This window comes from Amborella trichopoda, chromosome 12 (assembly GCF_054954075.1).
Source record: "Amborella trichopoda isolate Santa Cruz 75 chromosome 12, AtrichopodaSantaCruz75HAP2 v2.0, whole genome shotgun sequence".
Lineage (NCBI taxonomy): Eukaryota > Viridiplantae > Streptophyta > Magnoliopsida > Amborellales > Amborellaceae > Amborella > Amborella trichopoda.
The window spans coordinates 28996717-29012303 of record NC_142347.1 but is presented as its reverse complement, the minus strand read 5'-3'; the positions used below and the strand labels follow the sequence as shown (position 1 = coordinate 29012303).

Genomic DNA, 15587 nt, shown 5'->3' with positions numbered 1-15587 from the left:
GGGTGGATGACCAAAAGTAAACCTAATTATTCAAAATTAAGATTAAATTGAATTAAAAAAATTAAAAAATAGGGTGCAAAATGATAGATTTGCCCCTTCCTTACAATTTGTGGAATTTCATAACAGTCCCTGTGTTGCTTTAGAAATTGCATGGATGATCCGGGATTGTTCTGATGTCAGGTTGATCAAAGGATGATTGTTTACTTATAGGGCTCAGTATGACGATCGATTTGATATCAACTTCGAGCCATGGATCATGTTTTTAGGGCACGATTATGTGACTTAAAATTTGAATGAATCTTGAAACTTCGGATCGATTGTGTGCTTGTTCCTTGATGTTTTTCTGTGATTTCTTCACTAGAGTACACTGAGCATGCCATCATGATCGTGGGGAAACTAACGTAGCTCGATTTCATGTCCGGACAAAGGTTTTGCAACTTTGGAATTTTGGTCAGAATCTGGAAATCCAGCGACGGAATTTGCAGTCACTTTGTCGACTTCGTGCGCAAAATCTAACCGTTCATCATATACAGGGTTCGGGTTAGAGATAGCCCAAGACCTTACGCACGCAAAGGAATTGGTCTCGCGTCGATCAAGCTCACAAGTGGAGTGTGTTTGGCTACTCGAGTGAGGTACGACACTGCTGAATTTCCTACACTTTCTACATGGATCAACAACTTCTTTTTAGCTTTTCTTCGCGCTTGGGCATTGTCACGTGGCGTGTCACATATTGAAATGCTTGTCTTAATGAGACGTACACGTTCACAGAATTTGGGTTTGATCCAACCTCGAACGAGTGAGATATGAGCATCAAAAGTCACTGGTCGTGACTGTTCCTTCAATGGTGTGGAGTTGTAGGGTGGCCGTACGAGAATAGCGTGCAACTCCTGCTGTTTTGCTCTTTCGCCTATAACTTCTTCCTAGAGTGTCCGTTTAAGCTGAAATTTGACCCCTAGGGGTTTTCAACTATGGCGGATCCAATGGTGGTGGTCCCACAGAAAATTGAGAAACCAAAAATGTAGCTCTAGTTATAGGGTCCGTTTCAAGGCGCTAGAGGCCGATTTTGCCGAAACTGTTTCTCAGTCTGCACTGCTTTAGACATGTCGGAATGCAACGAAACTTCGCTAGAGACTTTTGAGAGACCTCATGAAGATCTTGGTAAGTTTTGGGGCTATTATGAGACGGTCAGAATTTCCACTGTTTGTTAGGCTTTTTATGCACGGGGGTCCCATGATGATGAAAAATATCTTCCAACACTATGGTCCCGTGGTTTTTACTCCTCACTTTGGGTAGGTTTTCCATGACAAAAATTGATCGTGTTTGCGTGTGTGTTTGTGGTGCATTTGGTTGTTGATTTGGGAGCTTAATAATTGCCTTTAATGTGTTTGATATATTGCTATCTACTTAATTACTTCCTATTAGGTTCAATAAAGAGGGGAGAATTGTTTGGTTCTGTTGTGCTTGTTGTTCGGGTATCACTCGGTTTGTTTTTCTCCCCAACAGAGAAGCCAATATGGCCGCTGTTCCCTTGGCCAAAGCGGCGGTTTCAAATGATGCGATGGTGTGGCGAGCAATATTTTTTAATGCCTTTGGTTTTATAATATCCCCTTCCCATAGGTTATATAAGAAATGTTCATCTAACATATTCTTACTTTCTCAATATACGGGTACGGCGCTTATATCCCCACTTATTCACAAAAAAATAAACAAAAAACAAAAAAAACAAAACAAAGCAGATATCCCAATGTAACCGCTGTGTCCGTAAAGTTATTTATTTGATTGGATTTTTCAAGGTTCCATTGTGAAGTTATATTCCCACATGCTTATTTACATTTCCTCTGTCTCTGTCAACTTCCATTCAGAACATCCTCCAAAACAGAGTTCCGCCGTTCTCTCAAACCAAAGAAAACCTCTCTCACTCCCTGAAAATGCAAAACCTCTCTCACTCCCTGAAAATGCCGAGATACCTGAGGGAGGAAGTCGAGAGGTGCACGTTTTATGTGGTTTCGCTACTCTTGGCGTCCTGCTTTCTTTACACTTTCACCAGTGATCCGAAACCCCGCTTCAAATATGCAGTATGGGGCCTCGGTTGGTCACTATTCCTCTACCGCGCATTGCAACCCGTCCTCCGCGACTTGCTAGCCTTCCTCCCCTCACAGAATGATGAACCCTCCAACCCTGATACGTCTAATGGAGCTGGGGGCGATGAATTGGTTTAGAGAGAGAGAGGGAGATATGACTAAGCCTCATCTGATATCTTTGTCTCTTTTAATCTATCTTTGCTCTTTGCTCTGGAATTCGTTCTCCCTCTATCTGTCTTGTCGTCTTGAAATGCTTCTTTTTCTGCCATTGTTCTTGAGACGCTTCTTTCCTCATCCACACCATCTTCGAATGCTTCTTTCTCTCTTACTGTTTTTGGGATGCTTCTTACTCTCGGATCAGCATCATTCTTTGAAATTCGAATGCTGCTCTCTTTCTCATCATCTCTCTCTCTCTCTCATTCTCTCTGTGAGCTAGCTCATTTGATCGCCAACGATGGCATTTCTACGGCATTGAAATGGGTTCTTTGACGGTCCATGTTTTTTCTGCTTCTTTGATGCTACATGCTTTTTGCCCCTCAGAGAACGGCTAAGTCTTGGCCTTTGAAGCATTGCCTGCAAATAGGGCTTATACTTTTGTTTTGAAGGGGAAGAACTAGAACGAGACCAGCTCCATCGACACGAGTAAAAGAACGCCATTACTCAGTCTTCTTTTCTCATCATTCCTGATGGCCGTACACTTTCTCTCATCGGCCTTCGAAGGCCTCTCTTTCTCTCCGTCTTATTTTTTCTCTCTTTAACGTTTCTTGAGATGTCTTTCAATCTTTTAGTTGTTTGTCTTTTACGACCATTGATTTTGACATATTATAAGGCCTGAATGTTATTTCATTTTCGTCAAAGGTCAGTATGGCATATATCCTGCAACTGTTATAAGTTATATGCGTTATATGTACAGTAGGGAAATTAAATCATACAGAATTGTATATGAAGAGACTGTTAACTTGTACGGAGATCACAAACACTCTTGTCAGATTTTTAATCCCGTGATTTTTGCTGTTTCATTAACTAGACTAAAAGTTCAAACAAAAAAAACTTTCTTGCTATAATAACAATCCCTAACAAAAAAAAACTGTCTTGTTTTAATATCAATCCCTAAGCCATCGACATCAAATAGCTGGTACAGGTAAATGGTCTTATAACATATAATCTAATAGCTAGAAGCAAAGGTAAATGGTCTCATAACATATAATCTTCCCTGACAAAGTCAAAGATGATGTTCTTGTTGAGTCGCACAACGCAAATTCACTCGCCATGAGCATTTGGAGCAAAATCGGAAAGAGATTTAACGGAACCATGCACGCATTACAAACATTTAGCGGTGGCAACAGGTTGGGTCGGGTCCGCACCCGGACCCAAAAATATAGTGTGGGATCCAGACCGTTTGGCCCCCACCCAAAAATTTTAAAAATCTAGAGTTATTTACTTACGGATTTTAAATAAATTAAGAAAATATGAGTTATTTTTTATAGACTCGAAAATTACAATCAAAGTCAATCAACATGACTTTTTTTTTTTGACAAAATTACTCCCTCGTGCATGCCATCCTCAAACCATTTGTTTTGTGGTATGAGGATGTCATTATTGGACTATTTTTTTTTTTCAAAAACATAAGTTGAGGTCCGAGGATTTCAACCTCGGATCGAAACTTAAGATCTAAAAAAAAAATATGTCTAAGAATGCCATCCTCGGACCGCAACTTTAAGTTTTGAAATAAAGAAAAAGAAAGAAGCGGTCCGTGGATGCCATCCCCGAACCGCTTTTTTTTTCAAAACTTAAAAGTGGTCCTGGGATGCTATCCCCCGACCACTTTTATTTTTTTGTCAAAACTTAAACTCGCGGTCCGACGATGGCATTCTCAGATCAAAACTTAAGCTTTCAAAAAGAAAATCGGTCCAGGGATGGCTACTTTTTTATTCCAAAATTTGGAGCTGAGGTCTAAGGATGACATTCTCAGAGCAAAACTAAAGTCTTGAAAAAGAAACGTAATCCGAGAATGCCATCCTCAGACAATAACTTAAGTTTTGACACCAAAAAAGTGGTCCAAAAATGTCATCCTCCGATTGAGGTGTAATTCTGTAAAAAAAAAATCGTGTTAATCGACCTTGATTGTAATTTTCAAGTATAAGTGAGCCAACCGTATTTTTATAACTTATTTAAAGTCCGTACGTAATTAACTCAAAAATCTTCTTATTTAATTATATTTAAATATATTTCTTATATTAGGACCTGAAAAATATTATCGACCCCGATAGAGAAACTTTGATCCATTAACAAAAGAAATAAAAAAATTAACATAGTAGAAAACGAACTCACGTCCACATTGGCACGGCCCTACCTCTTGATCCACACGCTCATGCAATATACTCTCTCGCTCATAATGCCTCACTATCTGGGACGGAAAGCCCTCTATCTCTCTCCCTATCTCTTCTCTTCCCGTAGTGACTCACAATCCCTTACATACACGTCATGGTGATGCCCCTCACAATGCCTCAAATTTAAGACATTAACACATTGTTCATCTAAATCCTAAATGACCTAATCAAAATTTGATTTATAATTTTTTGTCAGTAATTCACTTTTTTTTTTTTTTTTAATGTGATAACCCAATTTATTTAGGAGTATTAGTGATGATAACTCTTAACACTCCCACTCAATATTAACTCTTTGCTCATAACACCAAGTTGCTCTCTAAACTTCATAAACACAGTAAAATGCAAATTCTTTGTAAACTTTTTTGCAATTTGCTCCTGTATATTTATGGGTCAAATGTCAATGTATCCGCTCAACATTTTATCCTAAGGAGGTGGACTTTACTTCAATATGTTTCATTCTTGCTTAAATACCAGATTTTTTTTTGTAATTTGTATGTTGCTCACTGTCGCACTACACTCGGACTGCATAATTTGTAGGGAAAATTACAAAAACCCCCAAAATGCACTATTCATGCAAGTTACCCAACTTTTCTCTCTCATCTTTTTCCCTTCAAGCAATTATCCTCGCAAAACCCCCCAACCAAAAAAAAAGAGACGAAAGTTACCTTTTGCCCTTTTCTTTCCCACTTATCCCTTTTCTCACTTACCCATATTTCACCCTTCCTCTTTTACCCGTAACGCAGAAGCTCTTCTCACCCTTATGGCCCGAGCTCGCTTTCTTCCCATTTCTCCACCTCACGGCCCCAAGAACCTCAGCATCTATCACGGCCCCCAGCTCACCTCACGGCCCCTAGCCCCTTCCTATTTCGTGGCCCCAAGCTCACCGTCATGGCCCCGAGATCCTCTCCATCTCTCACTTTAACTTTGCGGCCCGAGCCCCTTCCTATTTCGTGGGTAGAAGTTTTACCCCTCTCTATGTTCGAAGGAACGTCTGCCCGAGCTCTCTCCATCTCTCTACGAAAGAAGATTGGGCTCTCAAAATCTGTGTCCCATCCTCATTTTACCTCAAATCAGCCCAATCTAAGGTTAATTTATTTATTTTTTAATAAAATCATTCGAAATATATTGGCATTGACAATCTGTTGTATTTGATTTTGCATTAAGTTATTTGATTTGGCATTGACATTGAATCTGTTGTAATATAGTGTTTATTGTATGTTCCTTCACATTCCTGAGTGAGAATCAAGTCGTCATGAATAAGAATCCTATGATCTTGGTTTTGATATAAATATTGTGAAAAATGAATGATGGATTTTCAAATGAATATTGTGAAGGATTTTCAAATGAATATTGTGAAATCCGAATGATGCACTTCAATACATAGAACATCCTACCCTTCATTTCCAGCAATTACGACATCAAAGATCATCATTTCCAGGTCTAGTTGAGCTCAGGGAATTCGATGTAAAGGCTGTTTTGTTTGGCTTAATTGAAATTCGTAAATAGTCGGTGATGTAGGACCCTTCAAGATTTGGCATACGCAAAATGAAAGCTAAGGACCCCTATATTTGATTTGTATGTTTTAATATATTGAGCTAACTATGGCTATTTCTAGAAATAACGGATAGTTGATGGAAACTTAGTGAAATTTATGAGAATTTTGTATGTTCAGTTGTTGTTTTTGTTGCTGAAGCCCATTCTAGATAATTGGATTAAGGCGCGGACAATAATGATGATGATGAATTGTTGTTGATGTCAATGATGTTATAAAATGCTGGTCTTGTTGGTTTTCTTTTTTATTTTTTTAAGTAAAACAGTGTAGAAATTGTTGTTATCTCAAATGATTGTTGTGAAATTAGACTTCATGTAATTGGCATAGAGTTGAAATTAGTTCTGTTGATTTATGGAAATTTAGGGTACTTAACTATCATTAGTAATATTCTCCACAAATTTAGGGTACTTAACTACCATTTGAGGTATTTGAGGAAAGGGCAGTAGCCATCTTATTGTGTCACAAAACATATGAGTAGAGCCAACCTGGAAGCTATGTTGCATGGGTTCTTTTTTTTTAATGTCGTACCTATTTTAGACATGTATTGACAATTTTACACACATACTGACCTAGATTCTTTTGTAATCTCCATTGTAATACCCACTGATTGAAAGTATATGTTTATATCCACAAAGTCATTAGTGTTGTATTCATATAATCTTTGAGTTTGTTTATTTGTGGGGTGTAAATTATTACAAATCTTATGCATGACAAAATAAAATGAGTAATAGAAGATTGATTTATTGTATTTGTAGTGGACAACTCCAATCAAATATCAATGGGACTTTGGATTATATTGGTGGTGATGCATGTACATTTATGATTAAAAATAGAACTAGGTTAGATGACCTATGAAAATACGTAGTAGAGCGTTTCTCGCAAGGCATACACTTGCTATCATTGAGGTATTTTGTCTTAGGAAATAGAAGATTTATTGTGAATCTATTCATTGACGATGATATTGAGAGGATGTTGAATGCATATGAAGGCGAGAATAATGTCTTGATTTATGTATTTGATGGGAGTGAACAAAGGATTGGCTATACTTCATGTAACCTTAGGGCAATCGAAGAGGCCAAAACCCCCCAATCCTTTAATGTTTTGGTCTCTGGTTCTAAACAAAACAATGCACCAAGGTTGCTTAGTCCATGGGAGGATGCACTTACCGGTATAGGCCAACAATTTGAATCCCTAGAAGACTTCTGATAAGCCCTTAGCAAGTTTACTATAGCACACCATTTTACTTACCGTCTTATTAAAACTGAGGGGTATTGTATAAGGGCGAGATGCAAGGGTGATGGTTGCAAATGGGAGATATATGCTTTGAAGTTTGACAAGACGAATGTCTTTAGCATCAAAACATGGAAAAAAGAACACTCATGTAATATTGGGACAAGCAATGATGTACAGAGAAGAGCATCACAAAAATTTATTGCATCATCAAGGATAAATTAAGTGACACAATGCAGTACAAGGATAAAGAAATCATCAATGATTTGTCTCAAGATTATGGGCTAGAAATACCCTATCGCAAGGTTTGGCGAGGGAAAGAAAAGAGGGAAAGAAATGACATACATGGTTCACAAGAGAAGGCATACAACCAATTACCCGCATATTCGAGTGATGGAGATAAATCCTGGTAGTTATACGACAGGACAAGTATGGGAAAATGATAGATTTCGTCGAATGTTCTTAAGATTTTATGACTCAATACACAGCTTCAAAAGTGGTTGTCGTCTATTTCTCGATGGGACATCACTAAAGGCATGATACCTTGGAGCTTTACTGGTTGCAAACTCACTCGGTGGAGAAAAACAAATGTTTGCTATTGCATTCGCTATTGTGGATGCCAAAAGTACCGACAACTGGTTGTGGTCTATGAAATCTCTAAAGATTGCTATTGGGACAAATTGTGAAATCACTTTTTTGTCTGATAGACACCCTGGCCTAGTTGATATTGTTTGTCAAGTTTTTGAGAATGCCCATCATGCCTTATGTGAGCATCATTTAGCGGAGAATTTCAAGAAAGAAGTAAAAGACGTACCTAATGATATTAAGAAGACAGTTGTAAATACTTTGTCAGAGCATGTAGAGCATACATGCCACAAGAGTATTTTGACAATATTAGTGAAATTAGGTCTATTTCTGAGGTCGCATTCAAGTGGTTCATGGAAGCATCACCAAACTGTTGGGCCACATCACTCTTCAGGGGTAAATGATATAATCAAGAAACAACCAATGTGACTGAGTCATATAACAAGTGGATTCTAGAAGCACGTGACATGCCAATTCTCTAGTGCTCTGAGTTGATTAGAAGACAAATCATGAAACTAATGGCCACCGGCAGCTTGGAAGCTAAATCCTGGACCACAACACTTACCCCGCATGTGCAAAAGGAACTGATAACGATCATAAAGCAATCCCTTTCCGTTAGGGTCACTGTGTCAAGTGGAGCAGTGTTGAAGCAAAGGGTGATAGCAGGAATTATAAGGTAAATATAATTGCACGAGAATGTGAATGCCGGGGTTGGCAAATTATGGGCTTGCCCTACAAACATGCTTGTAAAGTCCTCAATGGATGAATAGGGATCTGATCGACTATTGTGAAGACTATTTTACGGTTGCAAAGTTTTGTGAAACATATTCCGAACCTATCATGCCAATTACCTTGATCGATCTATCTGAGCGTACGCGTGCACAAGTTCCTGTAGATGGAATAAGAGTACTTCCACCTCACTCAAGACGGCCCCCTCGCCGACTTAAAAAAAAGCACATCAAGTCACAGAAAGTACCAGTTCGACCTATTCACTGTAGTAGGTGCAAAGGAACTGGTCACAACAGGGCAAGATGTAAAGCACTCACTTGAAGGCATTTTTTTTAGTTATCTTCTTTGTTCAGTTTTTTTAAATGTAACACCCACTTCATTGTATTGAGTATGCCATTTTGTATTGGATATGCCATTTTGTAAACACATATATTGGATACGCCATTTTTCTCTCTCTTTTTAGTTATATTCTTTGTTCAGTTTTCTATCTCTTTTCTTTTTAGATTGGATATACCACTGTTCTATCTCTTTTCTTATTGGATTGGATATGTCAATGTTCTATCTCTTTTCTTATTAGATATGCTACTTGTGGTTAATTTTTTATGCCAATTATGATAATATAATTAGCAATGCAAGACCCAGAACAACTAAGAGGTACAATGGTCTACTTGTTTTACTAAATGATTTACATTAATCAAGTATTTCTCAAGTGACTGACTATTTTAATTTCTTGTTAATTTTCATTTTAGGATAGAAAGATACTTCATATTGATGAATCAACTCAAGCCTTAGCAAAATGGAAGCTCGATCAACGACAGGTACCTCTAATTCATAAGATCGGGTTTAGCCAATTGATGGATATTGGGGTCTCACGTATGGATTGCAAGGAAACGAATATTGCAAATTTAAGCATTGGTGAAATGGGTTCAATATTATATGATGCATGGCAGATATTAAGGATACTTGTGACAGGTGAGCCTATAACCGGCATCAGGTCTGAAACCTATATTTCTTTTATCAAGGAGTACCTAGGAGATTTCTCTAAAGATGCCACCCCGATGGGTCTAAATCATACATTGTTGAGGAGTAGATTTGGCCAACTCCCAAAAAAACCCACCAAATTACAACTCACGTAGCACACAAGAGCATATCTCCTCTATCTAGTTGGGAAAACAAATTTTGCCAACTCATCTAAAGGATCGACACTTTCAATATATCTGTAATTGTTTTGAGATTTTGATGAGGCAGGAAAGTATGCATGGGGTGCTGTGACTCTTGCTTTCTTATATCGTTCATTGTCCAAGGTCGCAGGTGGGGAAAATAATCATTTTAGTAGGTCAGCGACGTTACTACAAGTATTTCTCACTATTTCTATTATATATATTTACAATCTTACAATTTATGTGGCTTCTTACTTTTATTTCCTTTTCTACATTGTTGGATCTATGAGCATTTTCGAGCTCTAGCTACCAAGCCTACATTGGTCATCAACCCAGAGATGCCTAGGGGTTGCATGTGGAAGAAACAAGCACGACACAAGAACATCTCATTTGACCATATCTCGTTCAATATGGTTAGTGATTGGCTTGTGAGCTTATAACATAGTAGATAATATCTCGTTCAATATAGAATGTTTTTCCTTGTTGTTAATATCTCATGCTTATTTTTGTAGGTGACCTTGCAACCGTATGGGGAGTCACAGGAAATTGCTAAGTACTTCATGTGTCTATCATACCTCATTAGTTTCAATGTTGTGGAGTATTACATGCCCAATAGCGTGTTGCGACAATTTGGGAAGATGCAAGGTATTCCTATTATGCCACCCAAGTGGGATAGGAGGGAGAAAATCAGTGTACACTCACAAACTGGACTATCGAATTGGGTAGGCAGATAAAAGATTGGAAACAACAAGAATGTAACGTTGTTAAAGCACCTTTAGATAAATCTGGTGGAGTACCTACTGAAGACTGCATGGCCTGGTACAACATGTTACGCAGGGAAAAACACCATTTCGCCCCCCATCGCAATCGCAATCGCAATCCCATGTACAGTCTTTCGCAAGCCAATTGATTGGTATAATATTTATGATATGCATTTTTTTATTTTATCATTTTAATATAATTTAAAATTATGAAATACATATCTGATGGTAAATTTTGTTTGTTTTCACTATCTACTTGCAGAGACATACATGTATAGAGTTGTTACAAGCTGCACTTAGTGGTGAACTACTAACCGGGGAATCTAGACATTACATACAGGTGGCTCATGATCTGCTACTAAATAGCACTTATGTGGAGAGAGGTGTCGAGGAGGGTGATGAAAGTGAAAGAGAAGAAGACGATGACAATGGAGAAGAGGATGATGTCGGAGAAGATGATGATGATGGAGGAGATGATGGAGAAGAGGATGATGATGATGGAGGAGATGATGGTGATAGTGAGCATGAAGATGAGAGAAGAACAAAGCAAACAGCTAATCAATTTCAAGCACCGGCATTGCAAGAGGAATTGAGATGGAATTTGCGGTAGAGGAATTGATTTTTTTTTTATTTTGGTCTTGGATATGTATATTTGAAACAAATGTTAAGTAAAAAATATGGTCGATATTGATCGTCATTCATTTGTATTTTTGAAACAGATATTAGGAAAATGATATGGTTGGTTATATTTTGATGTTGAGTTTAATATGTCTTTTTGGATTTAATATGAATGTTCGAAACAGATGTTCAATGAAGGATATGTTACATAAATGAGAGATCTCTCTTTATCTGCGATTGAAGGGTATGTTCAATGAAGAGATCTCTCTTTACATAAATGAGACATCTATCTTTACATAAATGAGAGATCTCTCTTTACATAAATGAGAGATCTCTCTTTGCATACTCTTCAATGAAGGGTATGTTACATTAATGAATGATATGTTACATAGATGTTCGAAATAGATGTAGTTTTGGACTTTATGATTGATATATATCAGTATGTTTGAAACAGATCAGTCGCTCTGGTGTTAAACTATGAAGCCATCAAAGTGAAGTGTAACTGCTTTAAGACTAACATATAAAAACCACCAAAGGCTATATAACATCACTACATAAAATTATAAACCACCACCAATCGGTAACATATAGCACTACCAAAGGCTAACATATAACATCACTAAAGAGAAACACCTAATTCAGTTTTAACATACAACACCACAAAAGGCAAAAAGCCAAAAAAAAAAAAAAAACCATTTCGTGACAACACTTCGCTCCATCACTACAACACCACGATCCAGCACTGCAACACATCACTCTCGCAGTACAATTCTTCACTCCGGCAATAAAGCGTCTGTAGCCACAGGCGTTCCGGTAGTAGAACAATTTGCTCAGGCAGACAATAAGCACGTTCTGGTAATAACCTTTTCTCGCTCCGGTAGTAGATCTTCTGGAGCCACAGTCGCTTCGACAGTAAACAAATACGATATGGCAGTATAAATGCACGCTCTGGGAATAACCTTTTCTCGCTCCAGAAGTAGAGCTTCTGGAGCCACAGTCGCTCCGGCAGTAAACAAGTATGACTCGGCAGTATAAATGAACGCTCCGACAGTGCTAGTAGAGCTTCTAGAGCCACAGTCACTCCGACAGTACAAATGCACGCTCCGGCAGTACGTTTTCCATGCTTCGGTAGTTAGGTTTCTGGAGCTACAGCACTCCAACAGTGGGTATACATCGCTCCGGCAATTTGTACCAGCTCTCTGGCAGTTGTTATGCACACTCCGGCAGTAAGGCTTCTAGAACTACAGCGCTCCGCTATTCATTATATAGCGCTCCAACAATAAGGAAAGGCGCTCCAGCACTAAAGTAATAGGCTCCAGCAGTTAAGCTTCTAGAGCCATATCGCTCCAATAGTGAGTTCATTCGCTCCAGTAGTAGAGTTTGCAATCCGGCGTTATTTACATGCGCTCTGGCAATACTGTATTGCTTCATACCACTCCGGCGGTTTTTCAGTTCAATTCGGCACTATGTGATCTCGCTCCAGTAGTATGGTAGATTTCGCTCCGGCAGTTAATTTTCTGGAGCTACAGCGCTCCGACGATATTGTTATTCTCTCCGACAGTTAGGTCTCTGGACTGCCAATTGAACGTTTACTGTACAGTAAGGGCATTTATATCCAAAAATTTATAACCTTTTATTATATAAGGGGTGGGGGGGTTTAGAGGAAAGCTTGTTAAGGGGAAAGAAGCGTGAGAGAAAAATTGGGTGGGGGTAAATTGAGTGAATAGTGCATTTTGGGGGAGGTTTTGTAATTTTCCCTAATTTGTGTCTTGATTTAAATCATGCATAAGTTATATCTATTAAAAAAGTAATTTATCCTCTTGTGCCTCATTCTCTCTCTATCGGCTTCTTAGACGGTGCATTGGAGTGGCGGTTGATCTTACCGCCAAGCAAAGACGGTGCAAGAGGCGCCTTATCCTCTTTATATATGGGTAGTGTGTTCATGTTGGTGTGTGTGTGAGACCATGGGAAAAGGAGGAGAGAGAGTGTTGCGTTGAGATAAAGTGAGAGTGGGTCTTTTGTAAGAGAGAAAGAGGGGTGAGTGGTAGAGAAAAATAGCTTGAGTTGCAATGCGAGATTGAGTGGTATAATACAATAGTAAAGAGTGAGGGTGTGATGCCATTCTATTATCAAATATTTTGCTAGTTTATGTTCACACTGTGGTCATTAGGACCATCAACTCTTTTCAATATTTGACCACGTTTGTGTTCACATTGATAGTGAGGTTTTCTGTTTCATACGTAAAGTAAGGGTTTTATATCTATATATATTTGATATTTTTCTGTCATAAAGCATGGTATTACGTTCCAACCCCAAGACCCTCGTCTTACAAAAGAAAATTATGAAAACTGGTGCATTCAGATGAAAGCTCTACTCGGATCACATGATGCGTGGGAGGTTGTTGTAAAAGGGTACAATGAACCCCAAGCTCCATAAGAGGAAGCTGAAGTGACAAACAATTAGAAGGCTGCTCTAAAAGAATCGAGGAGACCAGACAAGAGAGCTATCTTTTTACTCTATCAGGGCATTGACGAAAGCACCTTTGAAAATGTTGCTTCTCCCACCTCTGTAAAACAAGCATCGGAGATCTTACAAAATGTTTTCAAAAGAGATGAAAAAGTGAAGAAAGTTCATCTGCAGACATTAAGAGCCAAGTTCGAGATGCTTCATATGAAAGAGATAAAATTAATTTCTGATTACTTCTCAAGAGTGTTGGCAATAGCAAACCAACTCAAGAGAAATGGTGAGGTGCTAGATGAGTGTGTATCTTGGAGAAAATATTAAGATCTCTTACCCATAAATTTGAGCACATAGTTGTAGCAATAGAAGAAACTTAAGATTTGTCGACTATGACGTCTGATCAACTCGTGGGTTCCTTGCAAGCCCACCAACAAAGAATGATGAAGAAAACAAATTACTCCTTTGGAGCAAGTGCTCAAAACTAATCTCTCCCTAAAATATGAAAGAGGGGGATTTAGAGGCAGAGGTTAAAGAAGACATGGGGCATTAAATAGAGGTGGAAGAAGCTATGACATTTCCAATTTCAGTGTCGGAAGAGGAAACAGCCAGATGTTGCAATTCTCAAGAGGTCGAGGTGGTAGAAACTTTACTCGACCATTCAATCGTCAAAGGTATGATAGATCTTCGATTCAATGCTTTAATTGCAAACAATTTAGCCATTAGAGTTCTGAATGTATATTTAAGAACTCCCAAAAAAATGGAGAAGAAGTTAGGTTTGTAGAAAAATCCAAAGTAGATCAAGAACCAACCCTCATGTTGGCATGCAAAGAAGAAGACAGTGAATGTAGCAACTCATGGTTTCTTGACAGTGAATGGTAACGTAACATTTGGTGATTTCTCAAAAGTTTTGGTCAAAGGGAAAGGTAAAAGTTTAATCCGACTCAATCCAATGTCTATTATGTGCAAAGCATAAAATAATATTCTTAGTTTGGGACAACTTTTGGAAAAACGTTATGACATTCTTCTAAAGGATTTAGGCCTCACCATAAAAGATAGAAAGGAAAACTTGATTGCTAGAGTTGGCATGTCAAAAAACATGACATTTTCATTAGATATCAAAACTAATTTTTTGCAATGCTTAAATGTATATTTAAAAGACAAGCCATGGTTATGGAACTTGAGGTTTGGACACCTCAATTTTAATGGACTACAATTGTTGTATAATCAAAATATAGTGAAAGGGCTGCCACTAATTGATCATCCAGAACAACTTTGTGAAGGATGTATGCTCGGGAAGCATCACCATGAAAGCTTCCCCAGTGGCGTTTCACATAGAGCATCAAAACCCCTTGAACTCATCCATACAGATGTATGTGGGTCACGTAGCCCAATTTCTTATGGGCAACATAAGTATTTCCTTGCCTTCATTGATGACTTCAGTTAGAAGACTTGTGTTTATTTCATGAAAGAAACATAAGTTTTTGGGATCTTCAAAAATTTCAAGGATTTTGTGGAAAAACAAAGTAGCTATTTTATTAAAGTTTTAAGATCATATATGGGTGGTGAATTGTTCTCAAAGGAATTTGATGAATTTTGCAAGTATCATGGTCTTCTTCATCAATTTACTGCACCATATTCACCCAAACAACGTGGAGTAGCTAAAAGAAAAAACTAAACAACTTTGGGTATGACACGAACCATATTGAAATGCAAAAATACGCCAAAAGAATTTTGGGTTGAGGCGGTCTCTTGTTCTATCTATACTTTGAATAGGTGTCCCACCAAAAGTGTGGGATTTAGGATACCCCAAGAGGCTTGTAGTGGACATGAGCATAATGTCGCACATTTAAGGGTATTTGGGTGCACAACATACTCTCATATCCCACATCAAATGAGAACCAAATTAGAGGACACAAAGTCAAAAATGTATGTTTATTGGCTATAACGGAAAATCAAAAGCTTACAAGCTTTATAATCCTGAAAATAAGAAATTGATAATCAGTAGAGATGTGGAATTTAAT

The 15587-nt window shown here is 38.1% G+C and overlaps 1 long non-coding RNA gene across 1 annotated transcript; it reads left to right on the top strand.

Moving 5' to 3' along the window:
- Positions 1–5210: 5210 nt before the first annotated feature.
- Positions 5211–11240, top strand: LOC110007656 (uncharacterized). The gene is made up of 5 exons (XR_016045142.1): positions 5211–5556; positions 9317–9539; positions 9816–10140; positions 10240–10640; positions 10751–11240. It is a non-coding gene; the product is annotated as an uncharacterized LOC110007656 (long non-coding RNA).
- The last annotated feature ends 4347 nt before the right edge of the window (positions 11241–15587 follow it).